Here is a 12,687-nt window from a genome sequence, read left to right as displayed (position 1 = left end):
ACACAACTCCTGTTAATACGGTTATGTTTGGTCCTACAGTACTTTACTTTTTGCCCATTTTGAAGGAGAAGTATACATCATGAGGCTGTAATTTCAGACACAACTCTTGGTAATTTGGTCCTACAGCCATCTTCTGTGTCATCTTCTGTCTGTATAATCAGTGCTTTCTTTCAACCCATAATTTAGAATGCTGGAGAAACAGGTAACTGCCAAAATCAAGGAAACACCCATTTAAAGTGTCTTCATAGGGTGGTGTTGGGCCACCACGAGCCAGAACAGCTTCAATGCCCCTTGGCATAGATTCTACAAGTGCTTGGAATAATATGGTGTTTTGTTGATGGTGGTGGAAAACGCTGTCTCAGGCGCCCCTCCAGAATCTCCCATAAGTGTTCAATTGGGTTGAGATCTGGTGACAGTGACGGCCATTTCATATGGTTTACATCATTTTCATGCTCATCAAACCATTCAGTGGCCACTCGTGTCCTGTGGATGGGGACATTGTCATCCTATGGGGGCATAGCCATGGTAGCCAAAATAATGGCCTGCCCAACCTTTTTAAACATATCCCTTTAGCGTAATGGGATATTAATTCCTTTATTAACTCAGGAACCACACCTGTGTGGAAATACCTGATTTAAATATACTTTGCATCCCTCATTTACTCAAGTGTTTCCATTATTTTGGCAGTTACCTGTATGTTTCAGTGCCAGGGAAAAACAAATAACAGTTTCCCATGTAGAGTAGGATGACAAAGGAATGGAGTGGTTCGGTCCAATTCTGTTGTCTGCATCAGTTGAAATATATTAGATACATAACCATAGATATAAAGGTATACTTTAGACAGACTGGTCAGATGATGACGCTTGCTCTGTCTGTTGAGGCAGGGACTAATTTAGAACCATGTGGGGCAGTGAGAGATGAGCTGAACATCGCTGTTGTTGTTGTTTGTTGTTGTTGTTTCCTGCAGATCCTGAATGCTGAGCCAGTCACCGTAGCCTCCTGTCTCACTGTAGCCCTTAAACCGTCCCTAAACTCGCTTCTCTCGCTCTACTGTAGCCTACATATCTATGTGTACTGCTCATCCATTTCCTTTAGGACTTTTAGCGTTGTTCTCCGTTTTTTTATTTTTTATTTATTTTTTGTATATACCACCCTTTGCTACCGTATGGATTTTGTGTGCAATTTCTCTTCCTTTCGTTTTTTTTAAATGTGTATATAATTTGTTTGTTTGACTGTATAGAATGATGGTTATCTGCGCTGTGTTTTCCTTGAGGGTAGTCATCTCCAGAAATGGGCCCAATCGATTAAGGCATTTATATGAATCAACCATGTCACGTTAGCCATTCAGCAGATAGCAGTAGAATCTCAGTGTTCATTCTGGAAAGATCACAGATCAGTTTAGCTACAGTTGAAGTCGGAAGTTTACATACACTTAGGTTGGAGTCATTGAAACTCATTTTTCAACCGCTCTACAAATGTCTTGTTAACAAACTATAATTTAGGCAAGTCGGTTAGGACATCTACTTTGTGCATGACACAAGTTATTTGTCCAACAATTATTTCACTTATAATTTACTGTATCACAATTCCAGTGGGTCAGAAGTTTACATACACTAAGTTGACTATGCCTTTAAACAGCATGGAAAATTCAAAAAAAATTAATGGCTTTAGAAGCTTCTGATAGGCTAATTGACATCATTTGAGTCAATTGGAGGTGTACCTGTGGACATATTCAAGGCCTACCTTCAAACTCAGTGCGTCTTTGCTTGTCATCATGGGAAAATCTAAAGAAATCAGCCAAGACCTCAGAAAGAAATTGTAGACCTCCACAAGTCTGGTTCATCCTTGGGAGCAATTTCCAAACGCCTGAAGGTACCACGTTCATCTGTACAAACAATATTACGCAAGTGTAAACACCATGGGACCACGCACCTGTCATACCACTCAGAAAGGATACGTGTTCAGTCGCCTAGAGATTAATGTACTTTGGTGCGAAAAGTGCAAATCAATCCCAGAACAACAGCAAAGGACCTTTGCAAAGGAAACAGGTACAAAAGTATCTATATCCACAGTAAAACGTATTCTATATTGACATAACCTGAAAGACCGCTCAGCAAGGAAGAAGCCACTGCTCCTAAACCGCAATAAAAAGCAAGACTACGGTTTGCAACTGCACATGGGGACAAAGATCGCACTTTTTGGATAAATGTCCTCTGGTCTGATGAAACAATAATAGAACTGTTTGGTCATAGTGACCATTATTATGTTTGGAGGAAAAAGGGGGAGGCTTGCAAGCAGAAGAAACACCAATCCAACTGTGAAGCACGGGGGTGGCAGCATCATGTTGTGGGGGTGCTTTGCTGCAGGAGCGACTGGTGCACTTCACAAAGTAGATGGCATCATGAAGAGGAAAATTATGTGGATATATTGAAGCAACATCTCAAGACATCAGTCAGGAAGTTAAAGCTTGGTCGCAAATGGGTCTTCCAAATGGACAATGACCCCAATCATACTTCCAAAGTTGTGGCAAAATGGCTTAAGGACAACAAAGTTAAGGTATTGGAGTGGCCATCGCAAAGCCCTGACCTCAATCCTTTAGAAAAATTGTGGGCAGAACTGAAAAAGCGTGTGCGAGCAAGGAGGCCTTACAATCCTGACTCAGTTACACCAGTTCTGTCAGGAGGAATGGGCCAAAATTCACCCAACTTATTGTGGGAAGCTTGTGGAAGGCTACTCGAAACGTTTGACCCAAGTTAAACAATTTAAAGGCAATGCTACCAAATACTAATTGAGTGTATGTAAACTTCTGACCCACTGGGAATGTGATGAAAGAAATAAAAGCTGAAATACATCATTCTCTCTACTATTATTCTGACTTTTCAAATTTTTCAAAAATAAAGTGGTGATCCTAACTGACCTAAAACAGGGAATTTTTACTCTGAATAAATGTCAGGAATTGTGAAAAACTGAGTTTAAATGTGTTTGGCTAAGGTGTCTGTAAACTTCCGACTTCAACTGTACATAACTACAGTATGACCATTGTCTGGTCAATGCTTTGGAGCTGGATCAGTACCCTGCAGATAATTTGCCAAAACATTTTTTTTTGTCACTGGGCATTGGTTATGGGTTCAATCCTTTTTGTCTACTTTAGCATTCTTCTGTAAAAACATGCACTGGAAAGTACTTTGTGTCTGTAGATCTGATGCGTCCCTGAGCAGTACAGTGTACTCTGGTTCGTTCTTTCAAATCTGTCATGTGCTGAACTAGCTGTGTGTCTGTAGTATAGCAGACCATTGACGATGCATAGAACAGTCTTTGATTTATTTGAAAGAGAAAAAAGCCGCCATGGTGCCCAGAAATGATTTTTCAGAGGGGGTTCTGAAGCTGTGTACTGGAGATAGACATATACTTGCCATATCTCAGCACTGTGCAAAGCTACAGGAACTCTATACAGTGAGTTTTGTATATTATGGAAAAACCGTCAGTGTCTTGATTTATTTTGTCCACTTTCTTTAAATGTACCTTTTTTTTGAGACCATTTCTTACTCATTGTCTTTCCTAACTTTTTTAATGTCTTTTCATATGAAAGGGTCAGCTTTTATAGGGACAGTTTTGAGGCTTTTAAATCGTTTTAATACCTGTTCGATCTTTTTAACAAGTCCAGTGAGATCAAGGGCTTTTTTGTATATAAATGAGCTTGAAACATTCCTTTTTTGACTGGTTCTGGTGTCAACATGTTTTCAACGATACCGTCAAAACGGAAACATTTATTTTTGTGTTGTGCTCCATATGATCTCTGAGGTTAAATCATAACCAAGAAACATTGTCCTTTTTTAGGAACCGATGAACTGTACATGTATTACTGACACCTGGAAAATGCCTTTAACTGCTCAGTTTCAACTAAGTCTTGATTATCACACACTCTCTGTACTCCCAAGAAAAGAGACCCAGCGAAAATGTAGCATTTTTGTGAACATTGACTGTGTGTTTTCAAGACTGTACTGTGCACTCATTTCTTTTTTTGTGTTTTATTTTTGTTGATACATTATGGAAGTAAGGACAATTTGTTATGTAGTGCAATATGCTGTACATATAAGAGCTTTGCTCAACAAATCTTTTTCTGAATTACTTGTTCTGTTTTATTGGTACTTTCTTTTCAATAAAATTATATTGAAAGTGTAAATGGCTTCAATTGTTTTCTCCCCAAAAAAGGTCCCCTGGTAAAACTACGTTACAGTTGAATTCAGAAGTTTACATACACTTACAGTTGAAGTCGGAAGTTTACATACAGTGGGGAGAACAAGTATTTGATACACTGCGATTTTGCAGTTTTTCCTACATACAAAGCATGAAGAAGTCTGTAATTTTTATCATAGGTACACTTCAACTGTGAGAGACAGAATCCAGAAAATCACATTGTATGATTTTTAAGTAATTAATTTGCATTTTATTGCATGACATAAGTATTTGATACATCAGAAAAGCAGAACTTAATATTTGGTACAGAAACCTTTGTTTGCAATTACAGAGATCATACGTTTCCTGTAGTTCTTGACCAGGTTTGCACACACTGCAGCAGGGATTTTGGCCCACTCCTCCATACAGACCTTCTCCAGATCCTTCAGGTTTCGGGGCTGGCGCTGGGCAATACAGACTTTCAGCTCCCTCCAAAGATTTTCTATTGGGTTCAGGTCTGGACACTGGCGAGGCCACTCCAGGACCTTGAGATGCTTCTTACGGAGACACTCCTTAGTTTCCCTGGCTGTGTGTTTCGGGTCGTTGTCATGCTGGAAGACCCAGCCACGACCCATCTTCAATGCTCTTACTGAGGGAAGAAGGTTGCTAACAGATCTCGCGATACATGGCCCCATCCATCCTCCCCTCAATACGGTGCAGTCGTCCTGTCCCCTTTGCAGAAAAGCATCCCCAAAGAATGATGTTTCCACCTCCATGCTTCACGGTTGGGATGGTGTTCTTGGGGTTGTACTCATCCTTCTTCTTCCTCCAAACACGGCGAGTGGAGTTTAGACCAAAAAGCTCTATTTTTGTCTCATCAGACCACATGACCTTCTCCCATTCCTCCTCTGGATCATCCAGATGGTCATAGGCAAACTTCAGACGGGCCTGGACATGCGCTGGCTTGAGCAGGGGGACCTTGCGTGCGCTGCAGGATTTTAATCCATGACGGTGTAGTGTGTTACTAATGGTTTTCTTTGAGACTGTGGTCCCAGCTCTCTTCAGGTCATTGACCAGGTCCTGCCGTGTAATTCTGGGCTGATCCCTCACCTTCCTTATGATCATTGATGCCCCACGAGGTGAGATCTTGCATGGAGCCCCAGACTGAGGATGATTGACCGTCATCTTGAACTTCTTCCATTTTCTAATAATTGCGCCAACAGTTGTTGCCTTCTCACCAAGCTGCTAGCCTATTGTCCTATAGCCCATCCCAGCCTTGTGCAGGTCTACAATTTTACCACTGATGTCCTTACACAGCTCTCTGGTCTTGGCCATTGTGGAGAGGTTGGAGTCTGTTTGATTGAGTGTGTGGACAGGTGTCTTTTATACAGGTAACGAGTTCAAACAGGTGCAGTTAATTCAGGTAATGAGTGGAGAACAGGAGGGCTTCTTAAAGAAAGTGTAACAGGTCTGTGAGAGTCATAATTCTTACAGGTTGGTAGATGATCAAATACTTATGTAATGCAATAAAATGCAAATTAATTACTTAAAAATCATACAATGTGATTTTCTGGATTTTTGTTTTATATTCCGTCTCTCACAGTTGAAGTGTACCTATGATAAAAAATTACAGACCTCTACATGCTTTGTAAGTAGGAAAACCTGAAAAATCAGCAGTGTATCAAATACTTGTTCTCCCCACTGTATACCGTAGCCAAACACATTTAAACTCAGTTTTTCACAATTCCTGACATTTACTCACAGTAAAACTTCTCTGTCTTAGGTCAGTTAGGATCACCACTTTGTTTTAAGAATGTGAAATGTCAGAATAATAGTAGAGAGAATTATGTATTTTAGCTTTTATTTCTTTCATCACAATCCCAGTGGGTCAGAAGTTTACATACACTCAATTAGTATTTGGTAGCATTGCCTTTAAATTGTTTAACTTGGGTCAAATATTTTGGGTAGCTTTCCACAAGCTTCCCAAAATAAGTTGTGTGAATTTTGGCCCATTCCCCCTGACAGAGCTGGTGTAACTGAGTCAGGTGTGTAGGCCTCCTTGCTCGCACACGCTTTTTCAGTTCTGCCCACATTTTCTATGGGATTGAGGTCAGGGCTTTGTGATGGCCACTCCAATACCTTGACTTTGTTGTCCTTAAGCCATTTTGCCACAACTTTGGAAGTATGCTTGGGGTCATTGTCCATTTGGAAGACCCATTTGCGACCAAGCTTAAACTTCCTGACTGATGTCTTGAGATGTTGCTTCAATATATTCACAGAATTTTCCTCTTCAAGATGCCATCTATTTTGTGAAGTGCACCAGTCCCTCCTGCAGCAAAGCACCCCCACAACATGATGCTGCCACCCCCGTGCTTCACAGTTGGGATGGTGTTCTTCGGCTTGCAAGCCTCCCCTTTTTCCTCTAAACATAACGATGGTCATTATGGCCAAACAGTTCTATTATTGTTTCATCAGACCAGAGGACATTTATCAAAAAAGTGCGATCTTTGTCACCATGTGCAGTTGCAAACCGTTGTCTGGCTTTTTATGGTGGTTTTGGAGCAGTGGCTTCTTCCTTGCTGAGCAGCCTTTCATGTTATGTCTATAATGGACTCATTTGACTGTGGATATAGATACTGTTGTACCTGTTTCCTCCAGCATCTACACAAGGTTGTTTGCTGTTGTCCTGGGATTGATTTGCGCTTTTTGCAACACAGAATGCGTCTCCTTCCTGAGCGGTATGACGGCTGCGTTGTACCATGGTGCTTATACTTGCGTAATATTGTTTGTACAGATGAACGTGGTACCCTCAGGCATTTGGAAATTGCTCCCAAGGATGAACCAGCCTTGTGGAGGTCTACAAAAAAAATTCGGAGGTCTTGGCGGATTTCTTTAGATTTTCCCATGATGTCAAGCAAAGAGGCACTGAGTTTGAAGGTAGGCCTTGAAATACATCCACAGGTACACCTCCAATTGACTCAAAGCCATTACATTATTTTCAAAATCAAGTCAGTGTATGTAAACTTCTGACCCACTGGAATTGTGATAGAGTGAATTATAAGTGAAATAATCTGTCTGTAAACAATTGTTGGAAAAATGACTTGTGTTATGCACAAAGTAGATGTCCTAACCGACTTGGGGATGCTTGCAAGCCGAAGAACACCATCCCAACCGTGAAGCATGGGGTTGCAGCATCATGTTGTGGGGGTGATTTGCTGCAGGAGGGATTGGTGCACTTCACAAAATAGATGGCATCATGAAGAGGAGAATTATGTGGATATATTGAAGCAACATCTCAAGACATCAGTCAGGAAGTTTAAGCTTGGTCGCAAATGGGTCTTCCAAATGGACAATGACCCCAATCATACTTCCAAAGTTGTGGCAAAATGGCTTAAGGACAGCAAAGTTAAGGTATTGGAGTGGTCATCACAAAGCCCTGACCTCAATTCTATAGAAAATCTGTTGGCAGTACTCAAAAAAACATGTGCCAGCAAGGAGGCCTACAAACCTGACCCAGTTACACCAGCTCAGACCAGGAGGAATGGGCCGATGTTCACCCAACTTATTGTGGGAAGCTTGTGGAAGGCTACCCGAAACGTTTGACATAAGTTAAACAATTTAAAGGCAATGCTACCAAATACTAATTGAGTGTATGTAAACTTCTGACCCACTGGGAATGTGATGAAAGAAATCTAAGCTGAAATAATGTCACGCCCTGACCTTAGTTATCTTTGTTTTCTTTATTATTTTGGTTGGGTCAGGGTGTGACGAGGGTGGTATGTGTAGTTTTTGTATTGTCTAGGGGTTTTTGTATGTCCAGGGGTTTTTGTATGTCTAGGTGTTTATATGTCTTTGGTTGCCTAGATTGGTTCCCAATCAGAGGCAGCTGTTTATCGTTGTCTCTGATTGGGGACCATATTTAAGTAGCCATATTCCTTGGGTATTTTGTGGATTATTGTCTATGTGTAGTTGAATGTCAGCACTCGTGTTTATAGCTTCATGTTCGTTTTGTTATTTTGTTAATTTGTTTAGTGTTCTTCGTTTAAATAAGGAAGAATGTATTAATCTCACGCTGCGCCTTGGTCTCCTCGTTTTGACGAATGTGACAAATAAATCATTCTCTCTACACCTCTGTACAGGTGCTTCTACACCTGCATTGCTTGCTGTTTGGGGTTTTAGGCTGGGTTTCTGTACAGCACTTTGAGATATCAGCTGATGTATGAAGGGCTATATAAATACATTTGATTTGATTACTATTATTCTGACATTTCACATTCTTAAAATAAAGTGGTGATCCTAACTGACCAAAGACAGAGAATGTTTACTGTGGTTAAATGTTAGGAATTGTGAAAACTGAGTTTAAATGTTTTTTTTGTTTTTTTCACCTTTATTTAACCAGGTAGGCTAGTTGAGAATAAGTTCTCATTTACAACTGTGACCTTGCCAAGATAAAGCAAAGCAGTTCGACACATATAACACAGAGTTACACATGGAATAAACAAACCTAAAGTCAATACTACAGTAGAAAAAAAAGTCTATATACAGTGTGTGTGTAACGGTTTTCTTCTATCTCCTCCTCTGATGAAGAGGTAGAACAAGGATCAGACCAAAATGCAGCGTGTAGATTGCGATCCATGTTTTAATGAACAAACGTAAAACACGAATCAATGCAAACACTACAAAATAAAGAACGTGATGAACGTAACGAAAACCTAAAACAGCCTATCTGGTGAAAAAACACATAGACAGGAACAATCACCCACAAACACACAGTGAAACCCAGGCTACCTAAATATGGTTCCCAATCAGAGACAATGACTAACACCTGCCTCTGATTGAGAACCATATCAGGCCAGACATAGAAATAGACAAACAAGACATCCAACATAGAATGCCCACCCAGTTCACGTCCTGACCAACACTAAAACAAGGAAAACACACACAAACGATGGTCAGAACGTGACAGTACCCCCCCTCCAAGGTGCGGACTCCGGACGCACAACTTAAACCTATGGGGGAGGGTGTGGGTGGGCATCTGTCCGCGGTGGCGGCTCTGGCACTGGACGTGGACCCCACTCCATAACAGTTTTAGTCCACCTCCTTAGCGTCCCTAGATAGGTTACCCTCCTTAAAGACCGCTCGGGACAGAGGGGCAGCTCGGGACAGAGGTAGCTCGGGACTGATGGGTAGCTCAGCACTGAGAGGAAGCTCAGCACTGAGAGGAAGCTCAGCACTGAGAGGAAGCTCAGGCAGGTGGTTGGATCCGGCAGATCCTGGCTGGCTGGCGGATCCGGAAGAGTCTGGTCGACTGGCGGATCCGGAAGAGTCTGGTCGACTGGCGGATCCGGAAGAGTCTGGTCGACTGGCGGATCCGGAAGAGTCTGGTCGACTGGCGGATCCGGAAGAGTCTGGTCGACTGGCGGATCCGGAAGAGTCTGGTCGACTGGCGGATCCGGAAGAGTCTGGTCGACTGGCGGATCCGGAAGAGTCTGGTCGACTGGCGGATCCGGAAGAGTCTGGTCGACTGGCGGATCCGGAAGAGTCTGGTCGACTGGCGGATCCGGAAGAGTCTGGTCGACTGGCGGATCCGGAAGAGTCTGGTCGACTGGCGGATCCGGAAGAGTCTGGTCGACTGGCAGATCCGGAAGAGTCTGGTCGACTGGCAGATCCGGAAGAGTCTGGTCGACTGGCAGATCTGGAAGAGTCTGGTCGACTGGCAGATCTGGAAGAGTCTGGTCGACTGGCAGATCTGGAAGAGTCTGGTCGACTGGCAGATCTGGAAGAGTCTGGTCGACTGGCAGATCTGGAAGAGTCTGGTCGACTGGCTGCTCCATGCTGACTGGCTGCTCCATGATGACTGGCAGCTCTGGCTGCTCCATGCTGACTGGCTGCTCCATGCTGACTGGCAGCTCTGGCTGCTCCATGCTGACTGGCTGCTCTGGCTGCTCCATGCTGACTGGCTGCTCCATGCTGACTGGCGGCCCTGGCTGCTCCATGCTGACTGGCGGCCCTGACTGCTCCATGCTGACTGGCGGCCCTGACTGCTCCATGCTGACTGGCGGCCCTGGCTGCTCCATGCTGACTGGCGGCCCTGGCTGCTCCATGCTAACTGGCAGCTCTGGCGGCTCCTTGCAGACTGGCAGCTCTGGCGGCTCCTTGCAGACTGGCAGCTCTGGCGGCTCCTTGCAGAAAGGCAGCTCTGGCGGCATCCTGCAGAAAGGCAGCTCTGGCGGCTCCTTGCAGACTGGCAGCTCCTTGCAGACTGGCAGCTCCTTGCAGACTGGCAGCTCCTTGCAGACTGGCAGCTCCTTGCAGACTGGCAGCTCTATGTAGACTGGCAGCTCCTTGCAGACTGGCAGCTCTATGCAGACTGGCAGTTCTGAACAGGCGGGAGACTCCGGCAGCGCTGTAGAGAAGGAAGGCTCTAACAGCGCTAAACAGGCGGGAGACTCCGACAGCGCTGGAGAGGAGGAGGGCTCCGACAGCGCTGGACAAGCGAGGCGCACTATAGGCCTGATGCGTGGTGCTGGCACTGGTGGTACTGGGCCGAGGACACGCACAGGAAGCCTGGTGCGGGGAGCTGCTACCGGAGGGCTGGGGTGTGGAGGTGGCACAGGATGGGTTAGACCGTGAAGGCGTACTGGAGATCTTGAGAGCGGTGCTGGCACAGGACGTGCAAGGCTAGGGAGGTGCACAGGAGGCCTGGTACGTGAGACTGGCACCATCTTAACCAGCCGACTAACACGCACCTCAGGACGAGTATGGAGCGCTGACCCAGGTGCCATCAAATCCCCGACACGCTCCGTCGGGCGAATTCCATGTTTAAAACACCAACACAGCAACTCCCTCATTTCTCTCTCCTCCAATTTCCCCATTAACTCCTTCACAGTCTCTGTTTCGCTCACCTCCAACACCGGCTCTGGTCTCCTCCTTGGCTCCTCACGATAAACAGGGAGAGTTGGCTCAGGTCTGGCTCCTGACTCTGCCACACTCTCCCTGAGCCCCCCCCCAAGAAATTTTTGGGGCTGACTATGGGGCCTCCGTCCGCGCCGCCTTGCTTGCTTCGCAAACTCCATTCTCCTATATCCTTCCGCGCACTGCTCCATCGAATCCCAGGCGGGCTCCGGCACTCTCCCTGGGTCGACCGCCCACCTGTCTATCTCCTCCCAAGAAGTATAGTCCATACTGTACTCCACTTTGGGCTGTTCTTGCCTGTTGACACGCTGCTTGGTCCCTTTGTGGTGGGTGATTCTGTAACGGTTTTCTTCTATCTCCTCCTCTGATGAAGAGGTAGAACAAGGATCAGACCAAAATGCAGCGTGTAGATTGCGATCCATGTTTTAATGAACAAACGTAAAACACGAATCAATGCAAACACTACAAAATAAAGAACGTGATGAACGTAACGAAAACCTAAAACAGCCTATCTGGTGAAAAAACACATAGACAGGAACAATCACCCACAAACACACAGTGAAACCCAGGCTACCTAAATATGGTTCCCAATCAGAGACAATGACTAACACCTGCCTCTGATTGAGAACCATATCAGGCCAGACATAGAAATAGACAAACAAGACATCCAACATAGAATGCCCACCCAGTTCACGTCCTGACCAACACTAAAACAAGGAAAACACACACAAACGATGGTCAGAACGTGACAGTGTGCAAATGAAGTAAGATAAGGGAGGTAAGGCAATAAATAGGCCATGGTGGAGAAGTAATTACAATATAGCAATTAAACACTGGAATGGTAGATGTGCAGAAGATGAATGTGCAAGTAAAGATACTGGGGTGCAAAGGAGCAAGATAAATAAATAAATACAGTATGGGGGATGAGGTAGTTGGATGGGCTATTTACAGATGGGCTAAATACAGGTGCAGTGATCTGTGAGCTGCTCTGACAGCTGTGCTTAAAGCTAGTGAGGGAGATATGAGTCTCCAGCTTCAGTGATTTTTGCAGTTCGTTCCAGTCATTGGCAGCAGAGAACTGGAAGGAAAGGCGGCCAAAGGAAGAATTGGTTTTGGGGGTGACCAGTGAGATATGTATTTGGCTAAGGTGTATGTGAACTTCTGACTTCAACTGTACATAACTACAGTATGACCATTGTCTGGTCAGTGCTTTGGAGCTGGATCAGTACCATGCAGATAATTTGCCAAACATTTTTTTTGTCACCGGGCATTGGTTATGGGTTCAATCATTTTTGTCTACTTTAGCATTCTTCTGTAATAAACATGCACTGGAAAGTACTTTGTGTCTGTAGATCTGATGCGTCCCTGAGCAATCCCTGTGATATTGTACAGTGTACTCTGGTTCGTTCTTTCAAATCTGTCATGTGCTGAACTAGCTGTGTGTCTGTAGTATAGCAGACCATTGACAATGCAATAACCTGCATAGAACAGTCTTTGATTTCTTTGAAAGAGAAACAAGACACCATGGTGCCCAGAAATTATTTTTTAAAGTGGTGATCCTATCTGACCTAAGACAGGGAATATTGACTAGGATTA

Source organism: Oncorhynchus mykiss, chromosome 19, assembly GCF_013265735.2.
Source record: "Oncorhynchus mykiss isolate Arlee chromosome 19, USDA_OmykA_1.1, whole genome shotgun sequence".
Classification (NCBI taxonomy): Eukaryota; Metazoa; Chordata; class Actinopteri; order Salmoniformes; family Salmonidae; genus Oncorhynchus; species Oncorhynchus mykiss.
Note: the sequence above shows the minus strand (reverse complement) of the source record.